This window comes from Aotus nancymaae, unplaced genomic scaffold, assembly GCF_030222135.1.
Source record: "Aotus nancymaae isolate 86718 unplaced genomic scaffold, 86718_ANA_hifiasm-v0.15.2.pri h1tg000014l, whole genome shotgun sequence".
In the NCBI taxonomy this organism is placed as follows: domain Eukaryota; kingdom Metazoa; phylum Chordata; class Mammalia; order Primates; family Aotidae; genus Aotus; species Aotus nancymaae.
Window position 1 is genome coordinate 35,964,647 of NW_026988425.1, and position 20,040 is coordinate 35,984,686.

The window sequence follows — 20,040 nt, forward strand, 5'->3', positions numbered from 1 at the left end:
GCCCCCTCAGTGGTCTGAGGCAAAAGGAATGATCTAAGCAAGTTTTCCTAATTACTTTTAGCCCACTGGTACACACACAAATAATACAATTCATACAACATGAATTTCGTCCCGGTTAAGTAAAAATCCGCTTACCTACTGCACTTTTTAACCTGAAGAATAGCCCCCTTTTAATTTACACAAATTTAATAGAGAACTGTGGAACGACGGAGTTACTTCTTGTTTTACAATTTAAAAACTACAACAAGCATGGTACTGCACGTATAATCACATTTTGTATTCCAGCCTTATTCAGCGCCTCAGTGTTCCAAACCTAAAGAGGAAAACGATGTTTGAAATCAGCTGGCTGCAGCCCTGTCGGTCGCCCGCAGTCGCCGGTGGCCGAGTAGGGGCCGGCGGTTCTCCCCGCGTGCTCGGCTCCACCCACACCTAGAGGGGGGCGCCGGGCGCCGGGCGCCGAGCGCCGGGGCCGCCGCAGCCCAGCTTCGCGCTAGCGCAGCGTCGCCTACAGGCCTTTATCCCGACTGTTAAGAGAACCCAAACCTCCGCCGACGAAAAGCAAGACCAGCGGAAACCGCGTATTTCCAGAAATAAACGCATCACAAACACCATTCCAGTTCAGTCCAGTCGAGAGTCGTCTTCCAAGGGCTGCGTTCTTACTCCGCAGAAATAACACGCAGAAGGGCGTAAGGTCCCGGCCTCAAAAGAAGAGTACGATCCATCCAACCACCCGGCTGCAGGGACACCATTTAAAACAGGCACCATCGCCGTCGAATCGCGGGCGTCCTCTGTGGGGCCGCCCAGAGCTCCGCTCCCTAAAGCTAACGACGACCTGGGACAGTCAGCGCGGCCTCCAGCCGCCGCCGTCGGCGACCTGCGAGCACGTCCGGGCCTGAGTGCCCCCCACGCTCACGACCACTGCCGAACTCGGGCCTCGCTCCCATCGGCCTCCTTGAAAATAAAGACCGAGGAGAGCCGGCCCGCCCGTGTCGCGGGGCAAACGTAGCTCTGAAGCATCGACAATACTGGCAACATCCACAGCCGCCCTGAGGAGAAGGGCGTAGAGGAGAGCCGCCGCCGTCCGGCTGCTGGCCCCGGCTGGGCCCCGGCGCGGCGCGGCGCGGCGCGGCCGAGGACGCGAGCCCAAGTGGCAGTAGCGGCGGCGGCGGCGGCGGCGGTGGCGGCGGAAGTGGAGTGGGGAAGAGGGGGTGGTTGTTAGTGTTTGGCGCCGGCGGAGGGAGTCATTCCTGCAGCTGCACTTCCGGTCGGCATTTTGTTCTGAGAGGGAGAGACGGAACGAGAGAGAGACACACACAGGGCTCCTTCCCCCCACCCTCCCCCCCCTCCCTCCGTCGGTACCGACTCACCCGACACCACCAAGCCGCAGGGAGGGACGCCCCCGCCGACAGGAGGATTGGTTCCCGGGCCCGCGGCGATGCCCCCCCGGTAGCTTGGGCCCCTGGTAGGGTGTTTGTGAGTGTTTCTATGTGGGAGAAGGAGGAGGAGGAGGAAGAAGCAGCAACGATTTGTCTTCTCGGCTGGTCTCCCCCCGGCTCTACATGTTCCCCGCACTGAGGAGACGGAAGAGGAGCCGTAGCCACCCCCACTCCCGGCCCGGATTATAGTCTCTCGCCACAGCGGCCTCGGCCTCCCCTTGGATTCAGACGCCGATTCGCCCAGGTAAATTCCTGCTCTTTATTTCGGCGGCGGCGGCGGCGGCGGCGGCGCCAGGTCCTCAGCGTCTCTCCTCCTCGCTCCCCTCCCCGCCGTTTCCTTAGCGGCCCCAGGTCTCTTCCACGGGCGAGTCTAGAGTTCGCTTCTCTCTGGTGGCAGCCGCCTTGGGTGGCGGTGGTTTTGTACCCTCTCCCGGCTGGCTCCGGTGGCGGGGACTGGGCTCCTGCCGGGCGGCCGGGGAGGCGTAGGCCCGGCGGAGAGTGCAGGCCGCGGGCCAGCGGAATCTACTTGAGCTCGGGGATTAGGAGAGCTCCGGGCTGAGCGGAGCGACTGCTGGTCGGTGACAGGCCTCGCCCGGGAGAGGAGCCGTAGCTAGTGAGGAGGCGGAAACAATACAACTAACAGCAAATGTGCCCTGATCGTCCCCATATTTACAACTTTCCCGGTCCGGGAGTGGGGAACGTCCCAGTGAAACAAACAACCCCCCTTCTTCCCCCTGTGACCCCATGAAGGGAGGAAGTAGTTTCAGTTAGTGAGACAAACGTAAATACTCAGACACGGATCCCGAGGTAATTCTATTTGTAAAACTTGTTTGGACGTTGGAAAGTTCATAAAGACTCATTTTCTTTTTTAAAGAATTAAATCGTCCGCATGAATATTTAATACAGAAAACCATACTATGGTAGACACTGCACATCTCCCCCTCCAAGAGCTTTTTATCTTGTTGTTTGACAGTGTGTTGTTGCACATGGACTTTCTATTCAAAGACAAGTATAAAGTACTTGACAGGTTTACTCTGCCACTTTCTATTTGTATGCGTTATGTAAGGGCAGTTTTAAACGACCATACATAAAACGCTCAGGTACTTCCTGACCAAAAGGTGTAGGAGCATAAAAAGAATTTTAAGTGTTCTCAGAATTGTGCTGAGATACGGGTAGAACCAATTTTCTTTTAAGAAAAAAAAAAAAGGAAGAAGAAAAAATTAAGTTATACTTAAAATCCGTGGGAGGTTGAAAAATTGTAGAAGGTGCCATCCTTTTCATGTCAGGGCAGTTCTTCTTGAGGTCCCAGGATTGTCATTGGCTGTTTGTGCCATGATGTTTGACTATGTAATGAGAGAGGTGTCATTTTAATAGGTCAAATGTATCTGTAAATGCTGGAGAAAAATGTCAGTTCTAACTTGACAAGTTCTAGTTCATGAGTAAGTTAAGTGTTTCGAGCTTGTTTATGGAGGCGTTCGTAATATAAGTTGGTATAAGGGGGAAACACCAATTAAAAATTCCTCAGTCAGGCAAATTGCTAGGAAAATGTACCTGGGTTACACTGTTTTGATACTTTGTTTCATATTCGCTGAAGGAAAACTTTCACTGGTTAAAATGAAGCGGCGCTGCTCAGCGAAATCTCTTGTTTTACTAGTTTATGTTACATTGGTTCAAATTTTTTGTGTCATTAAATTATTGTCACTGTAGAGTGAGTTACTTTGTGAAGGTTATTTTTTAGTTTAGCGTCCTGCTTACAATAAATTGTTCCACATTTCCTGCAAATGTACAGATAAATGCTTAAAAGAATGAAGTTAATATAGCTGTCACGTACTAGGCATGTTTTTAATGCTATAAATCCGTGTAGTAGTCAGTAGCGTGTCCGTGATTTGTATTGGTCAGGGAGCAGTTTGAATTTTAAAAAGCCTGAAGCTCCTGCTGAGCCCCAATCCCGGCCTCCCTCCCTCCCACTAATCTCCCATTCCTGTCTTTGTGCTGCCTGCTCCTGTTAGACACTGTTTGCTACGGGGCCTCAGGCCTACTGCGGGTGTGTGTGGGGGGGTGTGCGAGTGGGGGGCATGCCAGGGAGGGAATGCAGACTGGGAGAACACATCTTAAGAAAGCAGAGGGTTTGCTTTTTTGGTGATGGGGTGGTAAGGACTTCATATAAATGTTTTAAAGGCCATCATATATTCCTGTGATTATCTCTACAACTTTTATTTAATTTAAATACTAAGATGTATATCAAGGGATAAACATATTTCTCCTAAAGATAATGAAAAGAGGAGTTCTGCTTGCTTAGTTTTCATGAACTGAAGCAACTTATTTTTAGAGGTTGTCTTCTTAGGAAGATATTTGAATAAGTGCGTTAGATACTGGGTTTATATAACTGATTCTTTTTTTCTTAAGACTTTGGAACTAAGTTATAGTGAATTAGTTCTTCCCAATTTGTTTTCTCAATTCTACATATTTAGTAATTTGTAAGTAATATAGGTTGTGTGGTAGCTTTAATTATGTTATCTACAGTTAAAATTTCTTTAAATTAAAAAATATGTCTTGTTTGGTTCAGACCAATTAAATACGTCATTTTTAAAGGAGAAAACATTGTGTAAAATTCAAATTGTAAAATTTAAACTAGTAACCTAGTTGGAGAGAATAGTTTGTTTCCCCAAAGAGTATAGTCTATTCTGCTTCCCCTCTGTTGGTTGGAATATTCACCAGTGGCTAATCATCTATTTCCATTTTTTAAAAATTTAAATTCAGTGAAAGGAGAGATCAGAAGTGTTCCAGTAATCTTGTAATCCTGATTATATTATTTGGGGAAATATTTTCTAGTATACCTAAAGGAAATTTCAACAATATCGCTTATTGTTTGTCTTGACTCTGAAGAGTTATCAATAATTTCTGTTATGTGAAAAGAGATTTTAAGTGAATAATGAAAGTAAGTCAGAGTTGAACATCAAATAAATAATTTCCAGTGTTTGAAAAGTGTGTATAGTATGCTTCCTTTTTAAAGTCATTCAAAAATTTGTTTACTAAAGTTATTTGAGAACATTTTTGAACCTGTTCTAGAGATCTATTATAATATTGTCTGCTTTTAAGGAAAAGTTGTACGTTACTTGAAAAAAGAAAAACTGTCTACGTAAGATTCTTTTTAGGGATGAAAAGTGAGTTTTTACTATGGCAGTAAACTTGGTTCTTTGTAGTAGTCATTATTAAATTTCAAAAATATGAGCAAAGCTGTACCAATTCAAAATTTTCTTTACTTGGAGCCAGACTACCCCACTGAAAAATGTATTTTCTTTTTTTTTTTTTTTTAATTTATTTGAAAAATGTATTTCTAAGGCTTCTTCAACTAATTTCATATTTAACTTTTTCGTACCAATCCACCATCAAATTGTCAGAAATATTTGAACATATCTGTATTACATGTTTGATATACCCCATTGTGGCATTTTTAGTTTCTCAAAATAAAATGTATTAATAATATAAGAGTAAATAAAAACCAGGAGTTTGTGTTTTATATAACTTCATTTAGTCCTCCTTTCTAGTGTTTATTAGGAAAAGCATAATTTTTAAGAAATTCTAAAATTTTAAATTAAGATTTCAGTTTATGTGAAGCGATTAGGGAATCTAAGTTAAACAAGAATTCCTTTTAGAGAAATGTAACTTTAATTCTGTTTATCACATTTACTTGCCATAAAAATGAATGGGAAATAACTGACTAGGAACCTTTATAGAAGTCTGACAATTAACTGTTCGGTTGAACATGCTTATTTTAATATCCTGAGCATACTAGGTTAGGTTTGGTGGTAATTTATGGTCTTATATAGACTTTAAAAGTTATCTTAAGGTGGACTTTTGAAGAAAAATTTTTTCTTTTTTCACAGTTGTCATTTATAATAATTCTTTGTATTTTAAAACTAGTTCTTTTTCAAGGTGACCTGAGTTCATTTAAAAATATTCTGATATCCCTGTGAGAGAAGTGACCAGCATGATTTCTGTTTAATGATGAAATACTTGACACTTAAGAGACCATACAATTTGTGTAGATTCATGTAGTAAGTCAGTGGGAGAATAAGGGATTCCCTGACACTAGTTTTTCTTAGATTTTGTTGCTTTAAGAAATGTGTGAGCTCTGGTCTTGAAGCTGGATATTGCTCAGTCCTGACACTGTTACCATTTGTGACTTTTTGAATTTTGAATTATCTAAGTTCAAAATGCATTTTCCTCTTCTTTTAGAGAGATGCTACCTGTTTCTTGGTTGTGTTTTCCTAGTATTAAAATAGAGTGGAACTTTAGTGTCTCTGGTTAATGTAAAAGGAATTTTAAACTCTATGTCTCTTAAGGCCATCATTGTAATTTTAAAGGGTATTTTATGTGCTTAGAATATTTTGCCCAAATAAATTAAGTAATAAAAGTAATTTTAGATATTTGTCATGTGTAATTTTTTTTTCTTGGTGTAAATCTGGAGTCAATTTTATTGAATTGAATTTTGTCAAATTGCATTATGTTTTAAGGCATATTCTTTTCTATTCTCAAAGCTATATCATTAGGAGAGATCACTTCTCGATGTATGTAGCATTGCCAGCTAAGATTTTGTCACATACAATTTTGAGGGCTTATTATTTGCCAGGAGTTAAGTCTGTCCCTGTAATATTTAATCCTTTAACAAGCCCAAAAGTAGAAACAATAATTATCTACAATTTACAGATGAGGAAACTGAAGCTACAAAGGTTTAGAAAACTGCTAATGGTTCTATAATTAGTAAATGATCAGTCTGATTTAACATTTGTTCTTATGGATTCAGGATTCTACATATCTAGTTTCAGTAAAATTTTAATACTATCCTTTGAGTGTTCAGTTGATTTGATACTTGCCGGTCATTTAGTCAAGAAAATTGTGTACTTGAGGCAAAGAAGCTGAAATAAAATTCAGGCTATATATTCTGTAGATATAATGCTTTTAAAAAATCAACAACTCTTTACTATCTTTAAAAAAATTTTTTTGTTAAGCAGTCTGTGAAGCTTTTAGTTCTTTTAAGATTTTAATATTGAGTTGAAGTTCTTTGTCAAAGCAGCTGTTATTAGAAAGAAAAAATTCACCTTTAGAGAGTCATTTCATTTATAGAAATGTATATGACCAATATTAGGATAATAGCTGAATCTATAAATTAGTATGACTGATCATTTTGTAAAGTTTCAATATTTTTGTAGCCAGAGAATGTTGATCATTCCAGTTATCAAGTTGGGAGGTTGTACACTTATTCCAGAACTGTTGCCATTACATACAGCCTTAGAGGAATTCGTTTTGTGAATACCTTTAACACATTTGAAATAGGCTTTTTCTCATCTTTATGACAAATCTTTTTTTTCTGGGGTGAATTTGAGTTTTAGATACAGTACGACGTCATTTGAAACTTAAGAAACTTAGTTTAGGAAACTAAGATTTAATAAGGGATTTTTTTTGTGTCTGGCACTATGTTGAGTGCTTTATGTTTATAATATGTAATATTGAATATTTCCATGTGCCAGAAACTGTGCCAGGAAAAGTTTTTCAGCTCCTTAAGGTATTGAAAACTTGTATATGTAATTGAAGTTGGTTATATCAGAAAACTGAGATACAGAATGATTACGTGACTAGCCCAAGGTCACACAACTAATAAGTTCAAGAAAGTGGAGAAAGGACTTCAGATTTGAAACTTTACCCATAAGTCTCAACCATGATACTGTGTATCATGATTTGAACCACCCAGGTACTTAGTGAAGTTAATGATCGTGTTCTCTTTTTACAGAGGAAATTGAGGTTCATCATGTTTAAGAAACTTATCCAGTGTAGCAAATCTAGCAAATGTTAGAATTAGGATTCCAGTTAAACTATATCTAATTCTAAAACAGCTATTATTTACATTCTTCTACCCTGGCTCTTCAAAATTTATAATGTAATATTTGGAAAGGATAGTCTCGATTGTAAAGTTAGTGACACTGTTTTTCTTGTGGGGCTTACAAGAGTAATCCTAAAATGTTTTGATCAGTTATAGCTGATTCACTATTTGATTATAGGCTTTAAAAAAAAAAAACAGCTTGTTACTTTACATCATGTATAGCACACAAAATGTTTGTATATTCAAATGTGCATATAAATATGATATTGATTTTTAAATACATGTACTGTGGAATATAGTAAATGTAGATATCTGTGGAATAGGTAGCCTTAGAAAATTTGGCAAAAGCTATCCTCAGGCTATAAAAATACTGAAATTTAAAAAAAAAGATCAGTCATACTAATTTATAGATTAACTATTTTTATGATTTTACTGTGATCATTACTTTTAATAATAATGTTAAGCATTAAAAAAATTCCCAATAAAGCATTGTTTTCAAAACAATTCATGTAGATAAATTGCTTTGCCATCTTACATGTGTAACGTATCACTTAATATGGATATACCGAATTCCTTTAGAGTTCTCTTTTGTACATATTTGTTCTTTAACAGAAAAGAAAAACTTTTTCAGAAATTAGCAATATTCATTTATTAAAATAATTATATATACTTTTACCTCTCCTGAGAATTTCAGAAGCTGTGACATAATTTTAAAATGCTCGATTTTCTTTTGTTAGAATTAACATTTTTGGGTCACTTATGCAGACGAAATGCATAGTTATTTTTATATGAGCACTATTGAAAAAATATGTATTCTAGATACCTTAAAAGTAACAATGTCTAAAGCACTAATAAATTATTAAATTCTGACTATAATTTACTTTTAAAATATTAGTCTTTGTGATTTATATTTATGATCTTTAATTTGGTATTTTAATTGTCCTTTAATCCTAGCTAGGAAATACATTACAGTGTTTTCTCAATACTAGTACTTGTCAACCCTCTCAGTATTTTGAAACCTGCCTTTAGCTGTCTTTATTTGAATCAGATTGTGAGTTGCCGGTTTCCAGCTAAAGACATTAATCATCTGAGTGTATGCTCTATGTAATTTAGTTTTTTCTTGGTAATGACCAAGTTGAAATTTTACATGGTTTTAAGTTGGACATAATTCCATTTATTATTATTTATTTATTTTTATTAATAATACTATTCTTTAAAGTTGATACACATGAAAAAATTTTTTTCCGAGGGTTCTGCTTATACCTCAGAAGGCTCAGTTGAAAGTTAAAATGTCATGACCTGAAAACTATTGATTCTTTCCCCTTTGAGAAAATAATTTGGAAACTAGTATTTATTCCATACCTTACCTTCAAGTTATCCTGAAAGACACACATGACATACGCTTTTATTTAACTCTACTAATCTTTTTACTCTTTTTTCTTTCCCTTTTCTTATGTATCTCTTCCTTTCACTGTCAATGTCCATTGCATCTTTATCTCCCCCAAAGCAAATTTTTACATGCTGTGGCTAATGTAGGTATTTGTTGTTAATGTGGATGGTCTTATAATGTGTTACTTTTACTGATGAAACCTAGAGCAGTTTCAGAGGCCTCAAATTCTGAGATCTTCGTAAGTTCAAAATAGATTGCTGGTGGAAAAGCATTGATCTTAACCATGAAAATATATATTTATGCATTGTTCTCACTTTTTTTCTACAGATATATATTACTTTTTAAAATGTGAGCTCAAGGATCAGAAATTTTTTGTAAGGAGAAAGAGAAAGCATTGCCTTTGCAAAAGTTTCCCTGATCATTCCATTTTATAGCATTTGTATGGTTTTTTACTTGTATCCCTTGAAAAAGAATTTGTTTCTATATCTGTCAGCCATATTTGTTGTTTAGTTAGAATTGAGCCATATGTATTTCTTAAAGATATGTTTTTAAATCTAAGATTAGTGAATGGCAAGTATATTTCTCTTAATTTCAAAATATAATTTTCTTACGTAGAGTTGTGTTCTTGAGGGCTTCTTGCTTTGGGAGTAATAATATTTTATTTACATATATCCCTAACAATACATACATAACTTTATAAAAATAAAGAAAACTTTAAAGCAGAGTTCCTTTTTAAGCTGTTAGTGAGGATCGTGAAGTACAGGAAGGGTTTTTTTGTTCTGATTCCTTAGGCAATATAATTGGAGTAAGATACTGAAGTATTATTGCAAGAGGTGAAGCATCTACTTTCTTATTTTAATCTTTGGATTTATTATAGTTTTTTTCTTTACCAATTTAATTAGTATATATAATCAGATAAATTAACTAATGAGAAATACATTACAGCAGGTAAAAAACACTATTCAGGGTCAGCAAAGCCTGAGTCCTTTGCTCTTACTCTCCTGCCTGGAGAGCATGAGCTTTACCACTCGCTCCACCTTCTCCACCAACTACCAGTCTCTGGGCCTCGTCCAGCCGCTCAGCTGTGGCGCCCGACTGGTCAGCAGTGCGGCCAGCGTCTATGCAGGTGCTAGGGGCTCTGGTTCCCGGATCTCCGTGTCCTGCTCCACCAGCTTCTGCAGTGCCTTGGGGTCCAGGGGCCTGGCCAAGGGGATGGCCCAGGATCTGGCAGGAATGGGAGGTATCCAGTACAACGAGACCACGCAAAGTCTGAACAACTGCCTGGCCTCCTACCTGGACAGAGTGAGGACCTAGGACCAAGAACCAGAGGCTGGACAGCAAAATCTGGGAGCACCTGGACAAGAAGGGACCCCAGGTCAGAGACTGGGGCCATTACTTCAAGACCATCGAGGACCTGAGAGCTCAGATCTTCGCAAATACCGTGGACAATGCCTGCATCATTCTGCAGATCAACAATACCCATCTTGCTACTGATGACTTTAGAGTCAAGTATGAGACAGAGCTGGCCATGTGCCAGTCTGTGGAGAGCAACATCCATGGGCTCTGCAAGGTCATTGATGACACCAGTGTCACTCAGCTGCAGCTGGAGACAGATCAAGGCTCTCAGGGAGGAGCTGTTCTTCATGAAGGAGAACCACGAAGAGGAAGTGAAAGGCCTACAAGCCTTGCCAGATCTGGGTTGATCGTGGAAGTAGATGCTCCCAAATATCAGGATCTCGCCAAGATCATAGCAGACATCCAGGCCCAATACAACAAGCTGACTCAGAAGAATCAAGAGGAGCTAGACAAGTACTGGTCTCAGCAGATTGAGGAGAGCACCACAGTGGTCACCATGTAGTCCTTGTAAGATGGAGCTGCTGAGATGACACAGAGAGCTGAGACATTCAGTCCAGTCCTTGGAGATCCACCTGGACTCGAGAAATCTGAAGGCCAGCTTCTGGAGAACAGCCTGAGGGAGGTGGTGGTCCGCTAGGCCCTGCAGATATAGAGCAGCTCAACAGAATTTTACTGCACTTGGATTCAGAGCTGGCACAGACCTGGAAAGAGGGGCAGGGCCAGGCACAAAAGTATGAGGCCCTGCTGAACATAAAGTCAAGCTGAAGGCTGAGAGCGCCACCTGCCACCACCTGCTTGAAGACAATGAGGACTTCAATATTGGTGATGCCCTGGACAGCAGCAACTCCATGCACACAATCCAAAAGACCACCATCCCCTGGGTAGTGGATGGCAGAATGGTGTCTAAGACCAGTGACACCAAAGTTCTGGGACATTAAACCAGCAGAAGCAGGGTACTCTTTGGGGAGCAAGAGGCCAATAAAAAGTTCAGAGGTCATTGGGAAAAAAAATCCTATTCAGTTAAAATAGTGATATGATGACTGAAATTTTTTTTAAAATGTTAGGTGTATTGAGGTATAATTTATACAGTAAAAGTCTTTTGGGTGTACTGTTTGAGTTTTGACAATCATACACAGTCTTACTGTGACAATCATACACAGTCTTACTTACCACCACCACAATCAGAATATTTCCGTTACCCCCAAAAGTTCCCATGAGTCCCTTTGTAATCAGTTTCCTACCGCTACTGCAACCCAAGGCAACTAGATCTGATTTCTGTCTCTATAGTTTTTCCTTTTCTGGAACATAAAAGTGGAATCATATATAGCCTTTTATGTCTTTTTTTAAAATTTAGCAGAAAGCTTCTGGGATTCATTCATGTTCTGTGTATCAGTAGTTTGTCACTGAAGTTTAAAATTGTTAACTTTGGTGATGCTCTTATGAAAGAGTATTATCAAAAAATAGCACTTTGAACAACTGTAGATACTTCTCTCAGATGTTGGCAGTTGCCTTGTTATTGAACATTTTACTTCCTCACTTTTACCCCTCACTCATGCCCCAAACTTTACTTGCCTGTGTAATTGACATTATGATATGGCATTTATTTATATTAGTAAATACTGTTTAATGCTCTATCAGGCAGGTGAAATAGACCTTACTCTTTTTCATCATAATTAAAATAAGTAGCATCTTGCATTTTGAACTTACAGCACATAGAAACTAGAATAAAAAATGAGGGATGGTGGAATAACACCAAAAACTTGAGTTTACTTTTGCTTTAGGTTTAGTGTTTGTAAGTTTATGCTAAAAATAGAGCATAGATTATAATGAATAGCAGTCATAGCCTCTCTTCCAATGATTAAAGTTAGAAAAGCAGTGTTCTTTACTGAAAGTTGGGGGCAGATAATGAGAGAAGAGTCATTTTCTGGACATTTTAGTCGACTACCTTTCCTTTATTCAACCACCTTTCTCCCTTCCTTTTTGAAACAGCTTCATCTCTGGGATATTCTCTTCTTGTTGTTTCCATATGTATTTGACCTCCTATTTGTTAAGTCTTTTGCTAGTTTGTCCTCCTCTACCTACCCCTTTAAATGTTTGTATTCTCCAGGTGGTGCTTCAAACTTAGTTCTGTTCTCTTTTCCTGTTGATCTCATTTATTCACATGACTTGTTACATGCTACCTGTATGCTGATGACTCACAAATCTATCTCCCGAATAGATTTCTCTTCTGAGCCAGATCCAGCTGTCTACCAGATACATCCTAATGTCCCACAAATAATAGAAATTCCAAAGTATGTAAGTCTGCATTCATTCTTTAATTCTTCCCTACTCTGACCTCCTGTCACTCAAAGAAAGAAAATTATTCTTAAAAATATATATTAAGTAGGTTAATGTTTTCACCATCAACTCATTTACCTAAACTAGAAATTTGGGATAATCCTTGATACTTCTTTACCATACTTCCAGTCCAGTTGTTCAGCCAGTTCAGACGTTTGTAACACTTCCTGAATATCACTTTAATCTACCCCTTCCCCAATGTTTTGATTCTGTGAGTGGACCCGAACATACAGTTTTGTCAGATTGAATAACTTCTAGCATTTAAAGAAAGATTTAGAGATAATCGTGAAAGTAATATGTATTTAGTACTGGATACTTCTTGCTTCTTTGCTTGGGCTCTGGTATTTAAAATTAAGGTGTATTGTTTAGTAATAGTGACACTGTATAGCCTAAATGTGACTGTGTTCTGTTATATCTAAAATTTAGGGCTTTTGACTTACAGCCCAGTTTATCAGCTGGAAGACTTGAACTCATTTTTTATCTTTCTATACCTTGCTTTTAGAGTACTGCATTTCATGGAGGTGTATATTAATTTCAATACCTTGTGTTTATGTGTTTTGGAGCAGGGTAGAGGAGAAAATGGGAATGCGTAAGGAAATTTAAAGGAAGGGCTTTTGAATTGACTTTCCTATAATGTGGAAACAAGTTTACTTGAATAACATTTTCACTTTTATTGCTAAGTACAGAAAACTAAATAAATACTGTGGGATATGGTAGTATTCAGGTGCTAGGCATGCACATGTTTTTAATGACAGGAGTCAGATACGTTGTAACAGTATTACTTGTTTGTGAGTTTGGAAATTAATGTTTATGGTGTTGTATATAACCTTATGATATTTCTTCCTTAAAATAAGAAGCTACCCCTCCACCCCACAGTTTGAGCCAAAGGGTCTGCTTGAAATTATTAGTTTAAATAAGCCTGAGTGACTCTTTTGTAAAGGGCATTTTAAAATGTAATGCTCCCTTGAAAAAAAAGCAAGCATTTTCTTCAGTATTTCTAGAGTTTATAACTAAAGAAGTAATATATGCTATATTTTGCTCTAGTGCCAAGTACTATATTTTGGAATGAATACAATCAGTCTAAAGGCAGTTTACAAAGACTGAAGGGAGACCCAGTTTGGTAGTCATTGGATTCTTGTGGTGGTTTGCACATATTAAGCACTCAACAAACAATTGTTGAATAAATCAATTTGAATGTATTTCATTTTGGGGATATAGGACCAATTAGAGTGACAGATGATAGGTGGGGCTTGCTAAATACTGAGCAAGTTTTAGAGGAAAGAAAACTTGGAGCCCAGAAATGGTGAGCAGCATTGACAGCAAAGAATTGGTGTAATTGATAAATTCCTGGACAGTTGCCTCCTCCCAAGCCTAAACCAGGAAGAAGTCGAAACCCTGAATAGACCAATAACAAGGTCTGAAGTCGAGGCAGCAATTAAGAGCCTACCACCCAAAAAAAGCCCAGGTCCAGACGGGTTCACAGCCGAATTCTACCAGACATACAAAGAGGAACTGGTACCATTCCTACTGAAACTATTTCAAATAATCCAAAAAGAAGGAATCCTTCCCAAATCATTTTATGAGACCAACATCATCCTAATACCAAAACCCGGCAGAGACTCAACAAGAAAAGAAAATTACAGGCCAATATCCATGATGAACATAGATGCAAAAATCTTCAATAAAATACTGGCAAGCCGATTGCAACAGCACATCAAAAAGCTTATCCACCACGATCAAGTAGGATTCATCCCGGGGATGCAAGGCTGGTTCAATATACGCAAGTCTATAAATGTAATTCACCACATAAACAGAACCAAAGACAAAAACCACATGATTATCTCAATTGATGCAGAGAAGGCCTTCGACAAAATTCAACAGCCCTTTATGCTAAAAACTCTCAATAAACTAGGTATCGACGGAACGTACCTCAAAATAATAAAAGCTATTTATGACAAACCAACAGCCAATATCATACTGAATGGGCAAAAACTGGAAGCATTCCCTTTGAAATCGGGCACTAGACAAGGATGCCCTCTCTCACCACTCCTGTTCAATATAGTACTGGAAGTTCTAGCCAGAGCTATCCGACAAGAAAAAGAAATAAAGGGTATTCAGTTAGGAAAGGAGGAAGTCAAATTGTCTCTATTTGCAGACGACATGATTGTATATCTAGAAGACCCTATCATCTCAGCCCAAAATCTCCTGAAACTGATAAGCAACTTCAGCAAAGTCTCAGGATACAAAATCAATGTGCAAAAATCACAAGCATTCCTATACACCAATAATAGACTTAAAGAGAGCCAAATCAAGAACGAGCTGCCATTCACAATTGCTACAAAGAGAATAAAATACCTAGGAATACAACTAACAAGGAACGTCAAGGACCTCTTCAAGGAGAACTACAAACCACTGCTCAACGAAATAAGAGAGGACACAAACAGATGGAGAAACATTCCGTGTTCATGGTTAGGAAGAATTAATATCATGAAAATGGCCATACTGCCCAAAGTAATTTACAGATTCAACGCTATCCCCATCAAGCTACCAATGACCTTCTTTACAGAACTGGAAAAAACCACCTTAAACTTCATATGGAACCAAAAGAGAGCCCGCATAGCCAAGTCAATTCTAAGCAAAAAGAACAAAGCAGGAGGCATCACACTACCGGACTTCAAACTCTACTACAAGGCTACGGTAATCAAAACAGCATGGTACTGGTACCAAAACAGAGATATAGACCAATGGAACAGAACAGAGGCGTCGGAGGCGACACAACATATCTACAACCACCCGATCTTTGACAAACCTGAAAAAAACAAGCAATGGGGAAAGGATTCCCTGTTCAATAAGTGGTGTTGGGAAAACTGGCTAACCATATGCAGAAAGCAGAAACTCGACCCCTTCCTGACACCTTACACTAAAATTGACTCCAGATGGATTAAAGACTTAAACATAAGGCCTAACACCATAAAAACACTAGAAGGAAACCTAGGCAAAACCATTCAGGACATAGGCGTAGGCAAGGACTTTATGACCAAAACACCAAAAGCATTGGCAACAAAAGCCAAAATAGACAAATGGGACCTAATCAAACTCCACAGCTTCTGCACGGCAAAAGAAACAGTCAATAGAGTGAATCGGCAACCAATAGAATGGGAAAAAATTTTTGCAGCCTACCCATCTGACAAAGGGCTGATAGCCAGAATTTACAACGAGCTAAAAAAGATTTACAAGAAAAAAACAAACAAGCCCATTCAAAAATGGGCGAAGGATATGAACAGATACTTTACAAAAGAAGACATGCAAGAGGCCAACAAGCATATGAAAAAATGCTCATCATCACTGGTCATTAGAGAAATGCAAATCAAAACTACATTGAGATACCATCTCACGTCAGTTAGAATGGCGATCATTAAAAAATCTGGAGAAAATAGATGCTGGAGAGGATGTGGAGAAATAGGAACACTTTTACACTGTTGGTGGGAGTGTAAATTAGTTCAACCACTGTGGAAAACAGTGTGGCGATTCCTCAAGGACCTAGAAATAGAAATTCCATTTGACCCAGCAATCCCATTACTGGGCATATATCCAAAGGATTATAAATCGTTCTACTATAAGGACACATGCACACGAATGTTCATTGCAGCACAGTTTACAATAGCAAAGACCTGGAACCAACCCAAATGCCCATCGATGATAGACTGGACAGGAAAAATGTGGCACATATACACCATGGAATATTATGCAGCCATTAAAAATGAGGAGTTCGCGTCCTTTGTAGGGACATGGATGAACCTGGAAACCATCATTCTCAGCAAACTGACACAAGAACACAAAACCAAACACCACATGTTCTCACTCATAGGAGGGTGTTGAACAAGGAGAACACATGGACACAGGGAGGGGAGCACTATACACGGGGGTCTGTTGCGGGGGAGTGGGGGGGACAGCGGGGGGGGAGTTGGGGAGGGATAGCATGGGGAGAAATGCCAGATATGGGTGAGGGGGAGGGAGGCAGCAAATCACACTGCCACGAATGCACCTATGCAACAACTTTGCATGTTTTTCACATGTACCCCAAAACCTAAAATGCAATAAAAAAAAAAAAAAAAAAAGAATTGGTGTAATTTAGTGAACTGTTTGTATTTGGACAATAAGGTTTGTTTAGCTGGTTAAGAGAAAGATTTAAGGTTTGCTTAGCTGGATAAGAACTAATTGTAGGCTTGGGGCTAAAATGATCTGCATAATCCAGATGTTCATATTCAGACCTGGGAGGTGTTGTGAGAAAAGGGAAAGAGATATTTCTTACAGTTATTCAATCTACTCATTTTCCTAATATATGTCAGGGCGCCATTGCACTGTCCTCAGTATTCACATGAGGGTGTCTAAAAACTAGAATTTAAAATCACATATAATTTACAGTAAACTTGTAACTATCCTAGGATGAAGTTCAGTATCTGAGTCTCTAATAATTATTTACCTAGTTGTTGAGCCACATTGCCATCTACTCTGATTTAGCATATGTTTCTTGTGATTCTGATATTTTAAGCTGAAAGATAAACACCACAGTTTTAGCGTGTTTTATAAAAGTTTTATAATTCAATAACAATTCATTCCTTTAGTTTTCTTGGAAGCCAAAACTACATATAGTTTTCTGATTTGTTAAGGTTAAATTGTGAAATTTAGAACTTAAAAATTTTCAAGAGCTTTAAAGTTGAGGACTTTTCTTAATTTTTTTTCAGTTATAGAAACAATGTGAAAACAACTAGATGCTTTTTGGGAAATGGGAAAAATATAATCTCAAATTTTATGTTTTTCCTACTAAGTTTTTACATAAAAATATTTATAGCGAATGTAATTATGGTTAAATACATGTATTCATGCTATAAATTTATTCCTCTTTTCTATTAAGGTTGGATCATAAAGATTTTCCCAGTTTTCTATATGATGTAATTCTATAAAATGTTGCCCAGCATTTTGTCAGTGGATGAACCATAATTTATTTAGTCATTCTATTCTTGCATAATTTTTGCTTTTACTTTTTTTGTATATAAATAATAAGGCGGTAAACACCTTTATATGTACACTCTTTAGGGGCTTTATTCCCTTATATAGAATCTCATAAGTGGAAGTCATTCTGTAAGTGGAAGTTGTGCCAGAAGGTTTGAACATTTTTATGGCCCTTGATATATATTTCCAAAACTAATTTTACTCTGCTGTAATCTTTATTTTCATTCACATCTTACCTCATTCAGTAGATTCATTGTATTTTTCATGTAGAATACACATTTTCTATTAATATTATTAGGTCATTTATATTCTCCCTTTTCCCACTATTGTGGCTGTGGTCTCTTTTTACTATATTTTTTAACCTCTTGATGATAAACAGTTATGGCCTTTCATACTGTGTATATTATTTGGAGGTATTATATAGTAAAATTAGCATGGGATCTAAACTATTAGCAAAGTGACATTTAAGCCAATTCTTAACCCAAGCCCATGTCTTCAACTGTAAACTGAAGAGGTTCTCAGCTTTTGAGATTTCATGGACTATGAATTTATATATTATATATATATATGTGTGTGTGTGTGTGTGTGTGTGTGTGTATTTTATATATATATGTCAAGTCTTTGTTTCAAAATCTAGATAAGGAAAAGCTAGGGGTATAGTTGTAGTTAAGGGATCTTCAGTATCTGCAGAAAGAAAGTGGTAAGGATATTGTAGATTGAATGTAGTAAAAGAAAAGTCAATGTCTAGGTAAGACCCATTACTTAGTCTTAATATTGAAATATGAAATACCCAGTGTGATGTGAACATGGTCATGATCTCTCATATTCATTTTCTTATTCATCAAACACTGAGTGATTCCTATGTCTTTTCTCAGGAACTATTAAGCATTGCAGATGGTGGAATAAAAGACTTCACCCCACCCATCTTACAGTCTAATATGGTTTATAGACAGGTAAACAGAGATTATGTTGCAATATCTAAGTGCTATGATCAAGATAAGGTACACTTGTAGCACTGGTGGTAGGGGTGGTCACCTTATTTAGACTAGTATAGTGAGGCAGTAAGTCAGGAGTCCTCCTAGGTGTAATGGTTTGTAAGTATGGAAACTAAGTTTTGAATGCTCTTAGTCATACTGGGGAGTCTGGGCCAACAATTCGATTTTGGAAACTGAAGATGGCTTAGATTATTAGGACATAGGCTGGAAAAGGGGCGTGCCAAAAAGGATTAAAGCTACAGAGAAGGGCAGCCTACAGATTATGAAGGAATGGATATGCCTTACTAAGAATTCTGTATTTTCTTTTAAAGACAACGAAAAACCAGGAAGTTATTTAGTAGTGGAGTATATTTTGTGTGTACTTAAAAATTTTTTTGGATAGTAGGCAGGAAAAGGGAGGCTCAAGAGGCCAGTAGGAGTTGAGGTCCTCAATTAAGATAGGGATATTGTAGAGAAGGAAACCCATAACAAATATTAAGGAGTTAGTCTGGTTATAGTTTAGTGATTCTATGTAGGTAGGTTGGGTTAGGAGAATGAAAACAGTCAAGGATATCACCTTGATTCCCAAGTTTCATAATTGTGGGCATATGAGAGTAGAATATAAGTTAAATCAGTTTTGGCTGCCTGTGATTAAAAATATAGTCTACCAAAGCCTGTATCACCTTTCAGATTTTAGAAGGAATGGATGTTGAAAAATTAAGTGGTGTGGTCAAATTGTACTAATGATTATTTGAAAATGACTTTTACAACTGACCTAGAAGATCTCTCCAGTGTTAAATCAGGGTTTAAAGTAGCATGGTAGATTATAATCTTACTTGGTTAAATTACTAGAAGATAATACTATTTCTTCTTAATGCTTTGTTTTCCAGTATATTGACTATATTATTGTGAGCTTAGAATAACATAATGAATGTTCTTTAATAACTATTTTCTATTGTGTAAATCTCTCTTAGGGCCTTTCTGGTATATTTGTTTATTCAGCCTCATCTGAAGACCACCCCTTCAGTTTTACACTGAATTCATACATATGCTATAATGAAATCTTGTAGTGAGAACTATGTTACTTTGTTTGAGAGGGGATTATCTTTACAAATATGATTAAAGGGCTTCTTTTAAAATAAATTTTAAAATGGCAGTAGCTTTTCAGAATTGTTATATGTAGGAACAGTTATAAAGCAATCAAACTGATGTATCCAAAATAACTGACCAGGTGACATACTGCCAAAATGAAAATTAGTACTTTCCAAGGTTCGAAGTACACTTAAGCAAAATGTACTTGGTTTTATTTTTTGGCTTAAGAGGTAGCATATCAGAATTACCTAGGGATTTTTTCAAACTTTAATCCTTTTTTGGAGATGAAAGATAAATTTGTAAGTTTCTCTTTTAGCTGTGTTCCCTTAGACTTCTCAATCATTCAGTAAGAATTAAGTGAATAACTGCTATGTGCTCAGCAATGAATACCAGATATTAGATGTGGGCTTTCTTTTGAGTCTCCCTCCTGAATTTTTCATGGCTGCCTGAAAGATCCCTCTTTTTTTCTATTCTATAAAAACATCATCTGTAGGCATAAAGGAGCAAGGAATCATGTGAGCAGAGTTAGTAAATTAGAATTTGAAAAATGATGAAATGGTG

The 20,040-nt window shown here is 38.0% G+C and overlaps 1 protein-coding gene across 4 annotated transcripts in view; it reads left to right on the top strand.

The window, feature by feature from the left end:
* The first annotated feature begins 1,269 nt into the window (after nt 1-1,269).
* The window catches only part of NIPBL (NIPBL cohesin loading factor), a 207,565-nt gene continuing 188,794 nt past the window's right edge, over nt 1,270-20,040 (top strand). The window contains exon 1 of one of the 4 annotated variants that reach the window (XM_012459994.3): nt 1,270-1,680. The gene's annotated coding sequence lies outside the window, so the exon portion shown is untranslated. The remainder of the gene's footprint in view (nt 1,681-20,040) is intronic. The other 3 variants (XM_064375929.1, XM_012459995.3, XM_012459996.3) reach the window with 3 other exon arrangements.